This window comes from Telmatherina bonti, assembly GCF_933228915.1.
Source record: "Telmatherina bonti genome assembly, chromosome: 18".
Lineage (NCBI taxonomy): Eukaryota > Metazoa > Chordata > Actinopteri > Atheriniformes > Telmatherinidae > Telmatherina > Telmatherina bonti.
Genome location: NC_136616.1, coordinates 7,919,887 through 7,936,049, shown reverse-complemented (window position 1 = coordinate 7,936,049; position 16,163 = coordinate 7,919,887).

The window sequence follows — 16,163 nt, the reverse complement described above, 5'->3', positions numbered from 1 at the left end:
TCAGAGGCATCAACCTCCACAATAAACTGGAGAGAAGGGTTAGGCTGGTGCAGAACAGGGGCAGAAGTGAACTTGTCTTTTAACCTTTGGAAGGCCTGTTCAGCTGCTTCTGTCCAGAGGAATGGGCTTCTAGGAGAAGTCAGTTGTGTTAGAGGTGCTGCAATCCGACTGAAATCTCGAATGAAGCACCTTTAGAAGTTTGCAAAACCCTGGAAACATTGTACCTGCTTGACTGAGGAAGGGGTTGGCCAGTCAACCACTGCCCTAATCTTGTTGGGATCTGCCTTCACCTGCCCACCTGCAAAGATGTAGCCCAGAAAAGAGATGGAAGGGATGTGAAACTCACATTTTTCGGCCTTAACATAAATGCGATTCTCCTGTAGTCTTTGCAGATCCTGTCGCACATTATCAGTGTGGTCCTGAGACAACTGAGAAAAAATCAAGATGTCATCCAAATTGACAAAAACAAATCTATCCAGGATATCCCTCAGAACATCATTGATTGAGGCCTGAAAGACAGTGGGAGCATTAGTGAGACCAAAAGGCATAACACAGTACTCAAAATGACCCAAAGGTGTCTTGAATGCCGTTTTCCACTCATCTGCTTTCCTGATTCGAACCAAGTGATAGGCATTTCTCAGTTCCAACTTGGAAAATATAGTTGCACTTTGGAGAGCCTCAAAAACGGAGTCGATTAGTGGAAGGGGGTACTTGTTTTGGATGGTGATGTTATTAAGGCCCCTATAGTCAATACACGGACGGAGGGTTTTATCCTTTTTTTCTACAGAGAAAAAACCTGCCCCCAAAGGAGATGACGAAGGTCTAATAATGCCAGAAGAGAGGGATTCCTTGATGTAGCTTTCCATGGCTTGTCTCTCTGGCCAAGACAAGTTATACAGACAGCTGGATGGAAAAGGGGCTCCTGGTAGCAAATCTATTGAACAATCATAAGGACGATGAGGAGGAAGAGACTGTGCTTTACTCTTGCTGAAGACCTCTGCCTTGAGAGGCAGGTCGGCTCAAGAATGCATCAGCCCAGGTGAGCGCCTTACCATCCAGCAGATTGGTTGGAAAGTGTATCTTAGCAGTGTCACTGGAGTAAGATAGTTTCTTCTGTTCAAAAACAAATTAACACTGAAGTAGGAAGCTGCGACATTTACCTACTTCACCTGAATATCTTCATGGGTCAGGTTTATGAACCTTTCTCAACAGAGATGCAGATGGCTGATCAGGAGAGGAGGGAAGAGCAGGAGACTGAGGATTTTCACAAGATGGTTGAGCAATGCTTCCCCTCAATTGAGTTAACTGTTGTAGGATATCTTGCTGTTGATCCCCAATGTACTGGATGTTTTGGGTGTGTTGTCCAAGTAAAATACCTTGATTAGCAAGGATCTGATGAAGTCTCTCAAGCTGTGGGTCTGGCTTAGCGTCCGCTGGGTCCATTCATAGGCCGGATCGTTCTGTCAGGGGGAAAAAAGGGGACCCAATCACGGAAGCGTTAGCTTGTGGTAACAAAGACAGTTTATTTGCAAATAGGTGGCAAATGGAGTCGGCAGGCGAGCAGGCAGGAATGGCAGCTGAGGGACTGGAATGGCTGGTTAACAGAAGGGTTTCTGAAACAACAAGGCAAAGTTCTTTCAAACAGCAAGGACAAAGGAAACACACGATCACAGAGACCAGCCGTTAACAAGGAAGTGTTTAGCTGTTGTTAACACATGTTAACACGTGCAACGATCCGGTGGAGAGTAGTGCTCAAACCAGGGTAGATATACTGTGGCCATGAAAAGAGATGATTGCCTTCAGCTGTGAGGAACTGCCAACAAAGGCTCCACCTAAAACAAGACATAAACACACACACTCAGACCCATGACAATCCTTAGTAATAGCTGCTGTATTGTAAAAGGCACATGGTGATGAGAAGTCCTAAAGAGGCACAGAGTGTGTACAGAAAGCAGTTAGGAACTAAACACGCAGCACGGTGGTAAACAGACATCTGCTCACACTGTTCTGTGAAAAGTTTCTCACATTAAATTAGTAATAAGTATATGTATTTAAAACAAACATCTCCCTTTAAACATGATGTGTTTTCATTTTGCGTTTGGGTTTCAGTTGAATCTGTCAAATGTTTGGAGATTTCTCTGAAAGCTTGACAAACTGGCCTTTCTTCCTGATGTGATGCAGGCAGTTTGCTTACAGCATCGTGCACATCCGTCCGTTTGCCTGCGCTTGCAGTAAATAATGTCCCTGCTGCACTCTGTTCTTTGAAGAAGAGGAGGTGCTGAAGACTTTCACAGCCGTGGGCTAATGTTGCAACAGCTCATTTGCCTTTTCGCCCGAGGTGCTCGTCCACATCGGGGAAAAAATCTGTTTATTTTTTAGCTGTTGTTAGATCATGTTAGATCCCAATAAATCTCCATAAAGCCCAACCCAAATTTCACTTTTGGATAAAAACACTTGGAAACAAAGTGGAGAGGAGGTCGCATGGCTCACAGCTGAAGTAGCTGATGCTTTTGTCTGCTGAGGGGATTATAGCTGTGTGTTTGTTCACACTGTGGGAATGAGGAAAGGTAGATCAGCCAGATATTTGTAGACAAACATCGACCTATAAAACGATGAAAACTGCAACATTTGTGGAGCATTCACAGCAGCTCAGTCCATGGGGGACTCGGTCTGATTGGGCATTTTTCCAGAAGATTTTACACCTTCCTTTGTTTCGGTTTCTGTTCAAACTGCATCAAAGTTCAACTTTCAACTTTCAACTCTATTTATACAGCGTCAAATCACGGCAATGCCATCTCAAGACGCTTTACAGACAGAGAAGAAAACATAATGAAAGCCAATTCAAGAAAGCCTATATAAGGAAACCAACAGATTGAGTTGGAGGTCCCATCCTGAGCAAGCACACGGCGACAGTGGGAAGGAAAAAACTCCCTTTTAACAGGAAGGAAACCTCCGGCAGAACTTAAACAACAAAACCTCCTGGACAACATCACAGTTAAAACTGCAGTTCATTTCGGTTCCATAAGCCTGCAAAAACCCAGTTTTACAGGTGTAAACAACAGATTTAATGTCATGCAGGTGGTTTGCAGGATTTCCTTTCCCCTTCTCTTTTTTATTTTTGTGAACTGGAAGAGTGTAGAGGCGTCGGGGTGGTCTCTATTGCGAAACCCTGCAGGAGTATTTAGAGCTCGTCTGGATTCCTGGGTTTCACTCACAAGACTTGGAAATGCACAAAATTCAGTTGGGGGGCCGAATGCCTCACCAGCCGCCTTCCTGGTCCCACAGGGACAAGACCCTGGAGAAGACTTGGGACATGGTGGAGGTATCACATCTCTCAGCTGGCCTGGGAACCCCTCAGGATGAGCTGGTGAATGTGGCAGAGAAGAATCTGGGCATCTGCCCCCGTGACCCGACCCCGGAGAAGCGTTAGAACATGGACTCAAATGCATGCTTTACAGAAATGTGTCTTCAGCTTGCTCATGTTTCCTCTGAAAGAGAAAACAGTGAGGAAGAAAAGCAGGACGCTGCTGGATAAAATCCAGCAAGCTGCCACATGAAGCATGAACAACTATTTCACATAATTAATTTTCAACCGGGATGTCAACTAATAATTAAAACTTCAAGTCAATTAAAAGTAAACAACGCACCGTACCCCTGCTCAGTTTCTTTTTAGTAAATTCAATATTTGATGTGATATATAGGTGTAATCTTTTCTTTTTGGAGGAAAACCTGAAAAGACCACAGTAAATAAAACATTGCAGAGGCTGGTGGTCAGTAATACAAGTCTAAAAGAGTAAAAGTTAGATCAGAAAATAGGTTGTATAAACTGTACATGACTTTGTGACCAACTTTTCTATTCGACTACATATTTTTAGATTTAGATCACAATCCTGCAGCATCATTTTCACTCACAAAAGCTCTCATTTGCTTTTCAGGGGTAAAAAAACAAAAATATCCATGCTGACATTTTGGCTCGGGCCGGTCCATATACGCTCATGCACACCACTAATCTTTGCACTCCTTTAAATGTTGGGGTCAGCCATGCAACTCATTAAAACCAATCAAGACATGCAGTCAGTTAGCAGGAATCAGACTTCCATTCATTTGTTAATATAATAAAGATCTAGAATCCCTTTTCCATCCATAAACACCTCATTAGATAAAGCCTCAGGGTGGTTTTCTCCCACATGTGTTGCTTCAGGTGCATTGTCTAACAGACGCACTGTGATGAAGCATCACTTTCACTGTTGCTATGTAACCAATCATCATCCTCAGGAGGGAAATATCACCCTCCAAAAAAGGTTTTATGTTGTTGCGTGTTTTTTCTGTAATTCTCTCTGCATCGCCGACGATGAGCGCTGCACGTGACGTCTTCCAGATGGGATTTCCTCCTGGCTTTAGAACAGACCCCCTCCCCCGCTACAGTGTCTGCTCTCTCTCTGGAGATATAACTAGCACTGGTTGTAATTTGCAACTTTGGTGCCTAAAGGGTTAACAATAGGGCAACAATGACTTTTTTTGATAATTTTATCTTGTTCCCAGCAGAAAGTTCATCACATTCAGTTCTGGATAGTCTCACCAGGTAAGAGCGAGGTCCACTCAAACTTATGTTTCCTTTCGAGAGAAACGCTCTTTTGGGTGATGATGATTGTGTTGGCAGAATATGGGACCGCTTGACTACAGTTCACAGTAAGGAGCACCTTTTATTCTCTTCAGATTGAAAGGCTGCGCTCATTTATGTTTTTCTTTCTATTTTTGGACCTGAGTGCTTGTTCTAGGTACTTACTGGCCTCAGAACAAGCAGCATGAGACCGTAGTCATCAGCACTTCCAATCAGTTTTCTTTCTAAACTCTGTGTTATACTGACTCATTTCATCTGAAACACTTTATATGACAAAAAGCAAATATATAATACTAATTGGGTTCATATAACGAGCTTCTGGAATGCAAAACAATTTTTACACAAGCTACCAGGAACATGGAGCGGAAGAGGCTGCTGCTTCTGGATAAAAGGGCAGCTTGCAGGCAGCAGCTACAGAAGCTTCGATGCTAGGATGGTCCCTTTAGAAGGACATTCTCACACTGAGCAATATGCATTTTCATATACTGGTCCCATGAGCTTCCTGATGGTCATCATGCTCTTATCACTCTCAGGTTTAGATCCATTTGGCTTTGCCTCACTGGAAGTCTTTGGAATCAGAATGAACATTTCCTTTTTCTCATAGCACACAGTAAATATATCATAAAAACTTCATCTCAGTGAATCATCAACCTTTTTCTCACCAGTGAAAGGAAGCGTACATCTTACTGAAGCAAGAAATTAGAAAGAAATATGCTAGCGGCCACAAAAGCATTAAAAACTGAATGCTGCCTTCGTGTTTAGTTCTGATTCTGGGAACGGGAAGCAGACCTGACCCTCATGGCCTGAGAGTTCTGGTTGGTTCAAACCAAACCAGATGATCCTGGATGTATTTTGGCCCTAAACTATTCAGTGCTAAAAGTAGGATTTTAAGTGAATTCTTTGACAGAGAAGTCAGTGTAAACATCTGAGGACTGAAGTTATTTATTGGTTCTGGACTAACTGTCTGATGGACTTCACAGGAACACCTGCTGCGACACCATTATAACAGTCAAGTCTACTAAAGATAAAAGCTGAAATCCTGCTGAGTCATCAGTCTTTTATTCCTAAATATGTTATTTAAGTGATTAAAGAAAAAAAAAAAAGAAAAAAAAAAACTTCACATCAGTTTTAATGTAAATTTGTGTGTAAGTCCTGGACTACAGAAAGATTTCTGGCTTTGTTGCTGGTTTTGATCTTAACCCTTTAAAGTTGAGTCTTGACTTTTAAATCACGCAATTGCTCCACATTTTGGCTGCACATCATGATGGATGGATGGATGGATGGATGGATGGATGGATGGATGGACGGACGGACGGACAGACGGACAGACAGACCTTATCCAGACCGGTTATTGTATCATCCTCAGACCTGACAGCAGACTATTTGCAGCTCAGAGGTCTTAACATCTGAGGTATGAAGCTACAGAACCTTTGCTGTTCTGCACCGCAGGCTGCGGTACATCCTGCCAAAGCAGCAACCTCTGGCAAATCCCCATAGACTTCCATGTTAAAAAGACCAACTTCACAGCAATAAACATGTTTACAGCAGAAATAAACATGTTTACAGCCTGGTTCAAAAATCCATTTTAGGTTTAATAGGTCAGGTTTACCTTCATGACAACTGTGGGGAGAGTGAATTTTTTTTCTAACTCGCCCATTTAAAAGTAATTTAATCTCGAAATTCTGCATATTTAGGGGCATGTCCATTTCATTGACAGGTACCCAATCTCTTGCTTCAAGTAAGAAGAACGTAGAACAAACGTGGTTTTTAGCCGGTTACTTAGCTTTAGCCCACTTACCTCCATTGCTGGTTAGCTCTTGTTAGCTCTTGTTAGCTCCAGGTTAGCTCGGTTAGCTCTTAGCTACAGGCAGCTCAGCATTCGCTAGATGTCAATCATCCCCCACTACGCTCACAGCCCCCCTCTCAGCTCCACCTCTTTGCCCCAATGTGTATTTTCCAGGCGAGACGACACGCATGACGCTGCCCAGATGGTGATGGTAGGAACCGCCCACCGAGCTTCAATTCAGCTCTTCAGAAACCTACAGGTGATGTCATGGGGGCTCCTCCCATCTGTCTATGGTCCTGCCAGAGGCTAGAACAAAGAGCTGTCCAAGATGTAGATGTGTGTAGTGTCTGACTATGTATTTTACTCACGCCAGACAGCATTTCGCACCAATGTCCTTGACAAAAGGAAGACATCACTGTAATCTTCTCCGCCACCCTCCCCACTGTCTGAACTCCGTTCCAGTCTACAGATGAACAGCTGCCGCAGCAAAAAAAGATGCAGTTGGTCGCTAGTCTCTCAGGTCAAGCAGATAAGCCTTTCTACAGAGGAAGTCCAAATGCTGCTGTGCTTGTCTGATCAGAGACATTGTGCTACAGGTCCAGGACAGATTGTTATACGTATCATGGGCTCGAGGGTTAGCCAAGCACTTGCAAATTGTGCCCAACACATAAAGAGGGGAAAAAAACTGTGCATGTGAGAACACACATCGTTATGATGATATGCAGGACTGTGCCTTCAATGGAGGGTATCGTTTTGACTGTAATACAGCACATAGTGAGCTGTGCAGCTTCTCTACCTGCCCAGGAGGAGGCGCTGCTGAGTCATATTTATTTAGCTAGGAAAGGCACTATATGCCATCAGCTTTAAATTGATAAGTGCTACAGGCGATATAAGAAGTGATCATCTAAAAGATCATATTAAAAAAAGAAAGTGAAAAATATATAAACTGACTTTTAAAATGGAATGATTCCATTTATTTCTTTCTGCCTAGCCTGACTGCACACCACTGGTTACATATATATGAACTGGAGACTCATCAGACCAGCAACGTTTCTCCATCTTCTATTGTCCAGTTCTGGTGAGTCTGTGTGAATTGTAGCCTCAGTTTCCTGTTCTTACTGACAGGAGGGAACCCGGTGTGGTCTTCTGCTGCTGGAGACCATCTGCTTCCAGGCTGGACGTGTTGTGTGTTCAGAGATGATGTTCTGCAGATCTTGGTTGTCTTCTCTGAAGCTACAGTCACACCTAATAGTCTGCTAGATTGTATAATTCAGTCCAGATGGAGGTTGCAGCCTTCATGATCAAATGTTCATCACCAAATGAAACTTTGCCAGAGCTAGCTGCTGTATCCAAAGCATGAGGGAAACAACAACACAAACAACATGTGTTGGTTAATCCAGGGAAACTTCTGCTTTTCAGCACATAAAAGCAAAATCTGCAGCTGCATCAGAACCCAGCGAGCTTGTGTTGATATTATTTGTTTTTACTGTGTTCTTCCACATCTAACCGTGAGACATTCCTCCCAACCAGAGCCACCTGCATGCACCTGTTCTTCGCATGTGTACGTTTGGGTTGTGTATCCTCGATGCCTTTGGCATTGTAGTCCTCTTACTGCTGTTGGGTCAGTAGAAACAGAGCAATGCCAGCGTTTTTAAGCAGACCAAAGCCTCTTTCAGGTCAGTTTCACGATCACGCCTCCCCAAAGCAACCGGTTCCTCTTGTCTTTCTATCATCTCCAACCAGTCTGTCCAGTCTCCTCTGACATCTGACACCAACCAGACATTCTGGTCCAGACAACTGCTGGATGTTTTCTCTTCATCTGACCTTCTCTGGAAACCCTGGAGATGGCCATGTGTGAAAATCCCAATAAATGCTCAGATAAACAACCATGCTACTTTCAAAATGACTTAAATCCCCTTTCTTCACCATTCTGAAGGTAAGTTTGAGCTTCAGCAAGTCATCTTCATCATGTCTACCTGACTTCATGCAGGGATTAGCTGCCATGTGATTGGCTGATTAGATATTTGTGCTTACAGGCAATGTAACCAGTGTAGATAATAGAGTCGCTGGTGATTGTAAATGACATGTGGAAAAAAGAGTCTCTTCTTTTAGCCTAAAAACCATTTATGAATCAGGATAATGTGAGAAAGAGGAAGGATGCCTGCTGTCGGGAATGGGAGGGAGCGAGCATGATGAAGAAGAGGGGGCTGGACTTTGTGTTTAAGATCCGGCAAAAGAAAAGAAATTCAGTGCAAAACAATGATTAAAATGAAGACCAGGCAGAAATGGAGAGAAGCGTAAGCAAAAGCTCCAAAGCACTGAGTGGAGGGGAATATCTTCACACCCTTTGTCTCGCTCTCACTTTTTCATGTTTAAATCTTCTTTTAGCCGTTGCCATCATGAATCCTGAGGAGCAACTTATCAGTCAAAGCAAAGAACATGACTGTGTCTGCAGGCCTAAAGTATGCCAACGAGTGTATCCCAGCGGACGTAACTGGACCTGACTCAGACACGATGGAGGGCTTTTCTCCCACGGTTATAATTTCCATTTCATAAAAGAATGCATGTGATAAAGAGTGCTTTGCCTCCACCAGCATAATGAAAAGCAGAAATCAATGGGGAAGGACTCTTTCTCCTTGGTCCAAAAAGTCAAAGAGTCTGTCATTTGTGCGTCTGCATCTCAAAGCAGAGGCTGCGTGCATTAAAATGTGCAGAAACCAAACCCCTATTAAAAGCAGATTGAAAAGTGGGAATACATAAATGAACGCTATTTCTGTCATTCTGCTTTTGTGCTATTGAAGGCAGCAGCATGTGGTGTGAGTCACTGAAAAGCGCTCGCGATAATGTTCAGTCTGTGCACTCTCAGCTGACAGATATGCAGGTTCATTTTGATCCTACCTCGCTGCTCTCCTTCTGGCCGCAGGGAGGAGAAAAGCAGCGATAAGGATATCTTTTAAATGAGCATTAGAACAGCATTTCTGTTTGACGTGAGAAAAATGTCCCCAATGTTTTGCATAACACTGAACACTTGTAATTGCTTCTTGTCACTTTCCTTATAAAAGACCTATTTATTTGGCATCTTAATTTCCAGCGCAGGATTTGCACTGAGCAACAGGGTAGGTTTTATTCTCTGACGTGCTCTTTGATATTTATATTAAGCTTTTTTTCTTTCAATTTAATGTGTTTATATAAAAAGGAGATGTTTGAAGAATCCTTTGGCACAGTATCTGGAGGCTACAACAAGAGCAAGGCAGCTGTACCTCTAACGTGGTATTTTGATCTTCTATAGCAGGATTTTAGTCTCAATTTAGTCCTTGTAATGCACATGTTTGGATTGTGCTATTGCAGAAAGGATATATATATAGATGTATACTATACCCATAATGTCAAACTGTTTCAACATCCATTCTTTCTGGACTTGCTTAACCCAGAGAACCCACAAAAACTGTGGAGAAAACAGTCTCTTATATGAAGTCGAAAAAAAAAATTAACATCTAAAAAGAAGCATTTATTTTTTCATATTTACCATTTTTTTACTGTGTTATAAGTCATCCAGACACTATAACTGTAAACTCACCACATTTTCATGGCTCTGGCCTTGTCAACACATAGTAGGGTATCTCAGAAAACCAAGATATTTTTCTCCGCTTTGGCCTGTCATCCACACAAAAACACAAATTTATGCAAAAACGTCCGACCACAGTGAAGATGTGTTAATGCTCCGTCTGCATGTGGACAGATATAACCGGGGTTTTAGGTTCTGAAACAGAAGATACCATGACGTCACAAGACGTGCGGAAGATTACTCTGATTGGACAGGATTAGGGGCGCTACCGCCACCTAAATGTTTGATGAGCTTATGGATGTGTTGAACAAGCAGTTATGTAGATATGTGTGGATGGATTTGTTTCTGGAAAACAAGGTTGTTTGGTCTCATTTATTTCACTGACCGGATGGGGGAAGATATTCGGTTTCATGAAAACCTGGTTACATGTGGACATGGCCTTGGTCCACAGCAGGTTGGCCCTCGGAGGGCCCCTTCTGGCTCATTTGGTCTGTCAGCTGGCAAGCAGCACTTCTGCATACGTTCATATTTTTATGTTTTTTAATGATTTTTATTTAATAAGGTGAAAAATTCCTACAGTTTCTGCCAGGCAGAAAGTTCAACCTATTTAAGAAATTAAGCGGCCAAAAGATAGCTATGCTTAAAAAACAGAACATACTCAAAAAGACACATGAAAAATCTATTCAGCATATTAATTTATGCAAACAGAGAAACAGGCACTTTTATTATGCAGAAGACAACAACCGTGATCAACATGTCTGCTGAAGATCTGCATGCTAGCAGGTGTTTTAAAGCAGCGATATGTCTGAAGGTCCCTTTAGAGCATTATGTCTATGTTTATTCTTGTTCTTTTTGAAGTTTTCTAATCTAGGATGTAGGATATATATCAGTACGTTTAACCGTATTGACCACCCAACAGTTTGCAGGTAGACCAAAGGTTAGCATGCTGGTGCACAATGCTCAGGAACGCTGCAGGCCTTTGTTGCTTTGTTGCTCTGAAGAACATCGTAACCATGTTAGATGTGAAGTTGATCATTATGTTTAGCTCTGAGATAAATAAGACAAACTAAATAGCAACATATTCTCTTCACACGGTGTGAAATTCTATCATTATGCTACATTTTAAACATATGTAGCACTGCTGCCTCACAGCAAGAAGGTTGCTGGTTCGAGCCTCAGCAGGGAAAAGTTCAAATGGTGGTCTTTCTGTGTGGAGTTTCCATGTTCTCCCCGTGTATGCCTGGGTTCTCTCCAGGTTCTCCGGCTTCCCCCAGCCGTCCAAAGACATGTATGCTGGGTTAACTGGTTTCTCTAAATTGTCCCATAGAGTGAGTGTGTGTCTCTGTGTGCCCCTGCGATGGACCACCCAGGTGTACCTGCCTCTTACCCAATGATTGCTGGGATTGGTTTCTTTCGACCCTGAATTGGTCTAAGCGGTTAAGAAAATGAATGAATGAATGAATGAATGATGTGACAGATGGAAGGACAATTTAAGACCAGTTGGTTCAGATATTTTTCCTACAGCCTACTTTCATTAGTGTGGTTTAGAAGTTTTTCCAAGTGTTGCACACAGACATTTAAATAAACATACTAGCGGAGGGATAACGAATTGAAAAAAATCAAATATGTGGATTTTTTTTTTGCTTCACAATTTTAAAATTGATTGTTTTGTTAAAAAAAATCAATTTTTGTCATTTTTATTGTTTTAATTTATCTTTTTACGTGTCGTCTTTGGTATTATCGCTGGAGAATGATGGTCTGGCTACTGTGTTGTTATTTCCTAATTGAAATTAAGAAAAATGAGCAACATTTTTGTACATTTGTTTTTTGTCTGTTTTTTTAGTATACAACAAGCAACAATATCAAATAATTGTGAAAATTGCAATTTCAATGGAATCGGCGCCCAAAAAATCATAATCGGATCCTATGAGGATGAAAGATTATCGTCATAGTCCTGAATTCCAACAAACACCCATTTACCACTTTACTGGGTCCCACTTGCTGGTGCAGCTTTGGACGGTATTTTTTCTTTAGAACTGCCTTAATTCTTGGAGGTCACATCCGTGATGGGGTCTTTGGTGTGGTCTTCTGCTGCTGGAGACCATCTGCTTCCAGGCTGGACATGTTGTGTGTTCAGAGATGATGTTCTGCGTATCTTGGCTGGAACCAGTGCTTACTGGACTTCCTGTTGTCTTTCCATCATCTCCAACCAGTCGGTCTATAAATGACTGATAACAACGTCATGTTCAAAGTCACTAAAATGTTCTTTTCTTCCTCATTCTGAAATTTGAACTTCAGCAAGTCATCTTGTCTACATAATGCATTGAGTTGCTGCTATATGATTTGCTGGTTCAATAGTTGTGTTATGAAGCAATTGGATGAGGGAACCTTGCACATAGTGAGTGTATATTAAAATAATCAGGGTATATATATTATATTTTTGATTACATTTTAAACCAACCAGGAAAAAGAAGCGAGTCAAAGTGAAAACGTTTCAGAGTAATGAGCTGTGGATTATGGATACATTCAGTACTTATGCAGAACTGGGTGCAAAATATGGCTTGGATGTAATGGAAGAAGTGGACACACACACACTTTATTGTTTGTTTCACAGCAAGGCTGTTGAAATATGATCTAATATTTTGCACATGCATGCACATATCGTCACAGACAATGATTTGCACACATAAAACACATATTACCTTTGGCGCCAGCCTATTCCCTCAGCACCAAACCTATACATAATTTACTCCCCGCATAAATCAGTTTAATGTGGCTTCCTGTTGGAGTGGCCATATGCTGCCACAGCATAGCCAGCAGTACCTGACTATAAAGATCCAACACCACATGATCTTTCACGAGTGTATTCACATATGTCTTCCACAACAGACACACGACCGCCAGACGAGACATCAGAGTGCTGAGTGCGTCTCTTTCCTCACCTGCGTCTCAGATGAGTGGGTTGGGGGCCATTTGTCACTGATGAACCCTTCAGGCACAACGTGCACCAAGGAGAGATCCATTTCATGTACATCTAACGTGCTTTCTTCACTGGCTGAAGGAGTTTTAACAGAACAGGCTTTTCTGGCAAGAGGAGGCAAACAAAATCCATATTTATTTCATCTTTACATTAAGCAGACTCACTCACCTCGATGTGATATGTTGTTAATGCCTCCCAAACCTTATTTATGCTTCATGGTTTGGTGTTTTCTATAGAACTCAGTCTTGTGATTTACATAGAAAAGTCACAGTATCTGCTTCAAGGAAGGACAACTCTTTCCGTTTTATAAAAGAAATTTGATCCCAGTTAAGGAAATACATAAATGAGTCTCGTAAATTACCGGATGCATTTCCAACAAAAAACAGGTGAAATGGGGCGTGCAGGTTCAGACCACCACAGGAACCATGGAAACGGGGCTTTAGGCATTCCTTCCAGGAAAAAAAGACTGTTGTGTTTACATTTCCCATTTTGCATCCCAGGGTTTTTAAGGGTAAGCAACTACCGTTCAGAAAATAATGTCAATGTCGTTTTTATTAACCATAAATGGCACATTTCTACGTCCAAAACCTCCAAAGTGCTTCACATAACCAATAAATTATAAAAACGGGAAAACACAGGAACCACACACACAAGTACAATATAAAACTCCAACAGGGTGCCTGCACTCAGCCAAAGGCCAAAGCAAACAGGTGTGTGTTAAGTATGTTAAAGGCAGCGTGTTCCACAGAGCGGGAACTAACAACTGCAAAGGCTCGTTGTCCTCTAACTTCTACGTTATCTCAAGGAACCCCCCAAAACCATCAGACTGGCTGAAGGAAAGGCTCTGGAGGGCCGATGCAGACGGGCCACTGAGGAAGAAAATGCTCTATTTGAACAGAGAACAATCTGTCTTTGAGGTAGGAATCAAACCACTTTAAGACAGTGCCTTTTAAGCCCACACGGTGCTCCAGGCGCCATAAAGAATTGTACGGCCCATGATATTGATGGCTGCTGTCAAGTCAGGAGAATTAAAATGTCAAAATTACTAGAATCAAGGTTCAGTAAAATATCATTAAAACCTTTTATCAGAGCTGTTTCAGTGCTGTGGAAAAGCCTTAAAGCAAACTGTTCACAGACATTAGATGTTTTTAAAGTTGGTTGAAAAGAACTAAAACCTTTGAGATTTGGAAATTTACCAACAATGAGCTAAATCGGATGGATCCAACTTTTCTTGGCTGGACCACGACATGCTTGGAGGAGAGTGGGACAGGTCCAGAGCTATGATGCATATTTATAAACCTGAAACCAAAAGACCCAACGGAACAGAAGACCTCTTCAAACAGACAGGAAGCTAAAGGCAGTTAGCAGGTCGTAGATCTTTAACTGTTTCATTTACCTGGGAGAGCAAAACAAGCTCAAAGTGGTCAAGGACAGCTGGGCTCGCTGAACGAGTTTAGTGGTCCTGGGTAGACTAAGGGATCTGATGACCTTTATCAATGCATGACTTATTAGTTATTCTAAAATAATAAGAAGGTTTAATACAGACAGCGTCACAAGGATCCCCCAACGAGTCAAATGTGTTGAAAAGAACCTGTGACTCGTTAGTATTTTATATTAAACAATGGGAGAAAAATAATCAGTTCTGGCAGCTTTAACAGCATGTTGATAATTTACAAGACAAGTCAAAGCACATCCAGGAAATTTGAACATTGTCTTTCCATTTTCATTCATCCATTTTTTTTCTCCACCTGTCTACATGCACATTCGAGCGCACGAGAGGACCCATCAAGCCAAAATCTATTTGTGGCTTTACATGCTTTGAAGTCATGGGTGCGATGGCATCTAAAACCTTGGTGCAGAGGGAATTAAACATCCTAATACAGTCATCCATACTGCAGTCCTCCAGGAACCATTCAACTCGGTCCCACAAGGTCCACAGTCCTACAAGTTTGCAATCTATCCCAGCTTCAGCACACCTGACCCAAATTAACTGGATTCAACAGCCAATGAAGTTCTGCTCAACAACTTATTATTTAAGGCAGGTGTGTTGTTGCAGGGATATGTTGAAAACCTGCAGGACTGTGGCCTTTGTGGGGCTGAGTTGAATAGCCCTGCTATCTAAGCTAGGCTAACATCTGCTATCTCTGTAGCAAGATCATCATATTAAATGCTAAAATAATACACTTATAACACAAGGTGTCCAATCAGATTCCTTCTAATCACTTAATTTTCTGAAATATTTGTACAAGACATCAAACCCAGTAAGCAGAAGCTGAAGCTAGCTGTCCTAACTTCTATTTAAACTGACCTCATACGAAATGGAAACTGCCCAGACGGCTACTTCCACTCCGCGTCCAATTAGCTCCCCTTATCACTGAAAGCATCTCTGACAGTGTTCTTTTAATAGTCGATAGGAGGAACTATCTGGGTCTCTTTTCTTGTTGTCACACTCAACTGAGTAGCACATGGACAGCATCTCCTGCAACAACCTGAATAAGTTGCTGTAGCCCGATGTACAGGTGCAGGTACTCAATATGGCGGTGGCTAGAGTGTCAGTGGGGCGTAGCGTAACTGTGACGTCAGCTGCATCAATAAAGCAACTACAAAGGAACAATTAAATGATGACAAGTCAATAGCCTATATGTTGCTTTACTATTTACATTTAATTATGTATGTTAGTTTATATAAATAATGATAAAGTTGATGTTAACTCCTCGTGTCTTTACTCTTCCTGTCCTTTTCATTTGCTCTCATCCTCTTCCCATTTATTAAATGTTTTGATTCAGGCGAAAATGTCCAAATTCACCTCAAAATCCATGTTACAGCACGTTTTTCTCAATCACTTTTCAATGGACAGCTGATTTGCACCTTTTGATTAATGCGTTGCTAAGGTGACACCCATAACGGAGTGATTTAAGAGTGATTTAACTTGCCCAGATACATGTGCATATAAACTAAAATAATGTAGCCAGCTGGCATTAGAGTTCTCACTGACCGTGGTATAAGACAGAAAATATCAGCAGAAACAAACAAACAGAAACGATGGATTATGGAGACTAAAACAGATCAGAAAGCAGGCCAACGATGCCATTGACCTTTCATGCATGTGGGACGCTCTCCTTCCAAAACCATTGAACGGTTGGTGGGCGTGGCTAAAGTTGATCGTGCCTAAGATTGACAGCTGATACAACAAATCACTGCTCTCAGATTA